Source organism: Sapajus apella, unplaced genomic scaffold (assembly GCF_009761245.1).
Source record: "Sapajus apella isolate SASKATOON/1434 unplaced genomic scaffold, GSC_monkey_1.0 scaffold1, whole genome shotgun sequence".
Taxonomy (NCBI): domain Eukaryota; kingdom Metazoa; phylum Chordata; class Mammalia; order Primates; family Cebidae; genus Sapajus; species Sapajus apella.
Genome location: NW_022436941.1, coordinates 90,577,940 through 90,580,152, shown reverse-complemented (window position 1 = coordinate 90,580,152; position 2,213 = coordinate 90,577,940). Strand labels below are relative to the sequence as shown.

The window sequence follows — 2,213 nt, the reverse complement described above, 5'->3', positions numbered from 1 at the left end:
AAGAATAGAACAACTTTATTAGGGGCTAGGCATGGTGGCTTACATCTGTAATCCAAGCACTTTTAGAGGCTGAGGCAGGAGGATCACTTGAGTCCAGAAATTCAAGACCAGCCCAGGCAACATAGTGAAATACAATCTCTACCAAAAAAAGAAAAATTTTAATTATCAGGGTGTGGTGGTTCAGGCCTGTATCCCCAGCCACTCAGGAGGCTGAAGCAACAGGATTGCTTGAGCCTAGGAGTTCTAGGCTGAAGTGAGCTATGATGGTACCACGACATTCTAGTCTGAGCTACATAGTGAGATCTTGGTTTGAAAATTAAAAAAAAAAAAAAGGTTTATTACAGCTATGGACAGAGAGAAAACAAATAACAGCTTTCAGTGGTCCATGTGGGAGGTATCTAGATTATAACGATCTTCTAGTCTTCTGCCCAAGATGGCCTACTGGCCTCCAGGCAAAGCTGAAATGACTAGATAAAGATGAAAGTTTTGATTTAATTATTTAATTATTGATGATACAGTGCCCACATATATGATATTGCCTCCATAAATTATGAGGTTGGCCAAAGAGGTAGTCAAATAATTTTTAAGGGAGCTCTAACTGATTATGCTTTACCTTGACCGTGTGTTTCTACATTTCTCCCTGAGTATATCAGATTAGTTGACCCCTATTTCAGCTGATCTCTTTATTCTCTAAGTTATGACACATGAATTCTTCCAAGATATAAGAAAAAATAAAAATGTGAAAGCAAAATACTATAGGCAATTTTTTTTTTTTTTTCCAGTTGTTAAATGACCTTTATTGAAATATTTTCCTTTATGCTTCTTAACTAGCTGGGCATTCCACAGCACCACTGTTGATGTCATCTATGATGTCGTGAGGGTGGCGGCCATCAACATTACAGCCCACAGACTGGGCAGTCCCCAGGATCTCTTTAATGGTTCCAGAGAGTTCTCTGGCTAAAGATCGGTGCCGCATCTGTCGAGCAATGTTGACAATCTCATCGAAAGTGATATTCCCGCTGTGTTTAATGTTTTTCTGTTTCTTTCTGTCTCTTGGTGGTTCCTTAAGGGCTTTGATGATCAGGGCAGAGGCAGAAGGCACCACCTCAATCTGGACCTGTCTGTTCTGAATGGTCAGTTTCACTGTAATCCTCAGGCCCTTCCAGTCACCCGTTGCCTTGGCAATGTCATCACCAACCTTTTTTGGAGACAGACCCAGCGGGCCGATCTTAGGGGCAAGCGCAGAAGTGGCACCGACTTCACCCCCAGTGCACCTCAGGTATACGACTTTGATCTCGTTGGGGTCGAACTTCGGCGGCATGGTGGAGGCGGCTGGTGCTGGATGAACCCGGATTCGGGACGACCGAAGAGTTGCACCTTCGCCTCCTCCGAGCCGAAAGCCGAAAGCACTATAGGCAATTTTTAAACCCATTTCCCCTTTACCCCAAGAATAGTAGTGGGTGGCACATGCAGCTGCAGCATTTACCCCGAGATCATTCGAGGATTATTTGTTGTTGTTGTTCAGATCATTTAGTACCTGTTTTCTGCTTTCTGTTTAACCAGACTGTCCCAACGCATCAGTCCTATTTTGATGTAATTCTCTGAAAACCATTTGAGGGTAAGTTTAGGAATATAATCTGTTATCCCAGGTTAAAAAATACAGCTGCAAGCACCACCAGCTGTGGGTCAAGATGGCCAGGGAAGACCTATGTTAATTCTAGCTAAATAATTGTAAGCTTGCTTGGCTCAGAGTACACTGAAGTTTATACACTGAACTAAACTATATTATTGGTGAAGTTAATTAGAAATCAAGCGGCAACAGGAGGCCTAAGGTAAAGACCATCTGAGAGCACAGTAACACCAGGGAACACCTAGGGGTGGTTGCAGAGCAGGAAATACTGCTCTGGTCCCATAAATGCCTTCTCAACATGGAGACTGTGTGAGGGTCTCCTAAAGAAGGCCTGTGCAAAGATCTCTGAGAAGGGAGGCAACTCTGCTCTCAAGATCTGGGAGGGTCTTTGCAGATGGGAGCTGGCAGGGAGGAGAAAAGCCTTGCAGGGCAGAGATCACGGAACGACTTAGGCTCTGCCTAGGTTCTCGGAATTTGGAGTGATTTTAATTGCTCTATGTCCTCAGTGCTTGGGAGATAAAAGCCCCTGGATGCACTGGATGAGGTCAGACTGGGTGGCTCCTCAACCACTATACTTCTGATG

The 2,213-nt window shown here is 44.2% G+C and overlaps 1 pseudogene across 1 annotated transcript; it reads right to left on the bottom strand.

The window, feature by feature from the left end:
* Positions 1-763: 763 nt before the first annotated feature.
* Positions 764-1,390, bottom strand: LOC116553940 (annotated as a pseudogene). The gene has a single exon (XR_004269976.1). The product of XR_004269976.1 is annotated as a 60S ribosomal protein L12 pseudogene (transcript).
* Positions 1,391-2,213: the final 823 nt, after the last annotated feature.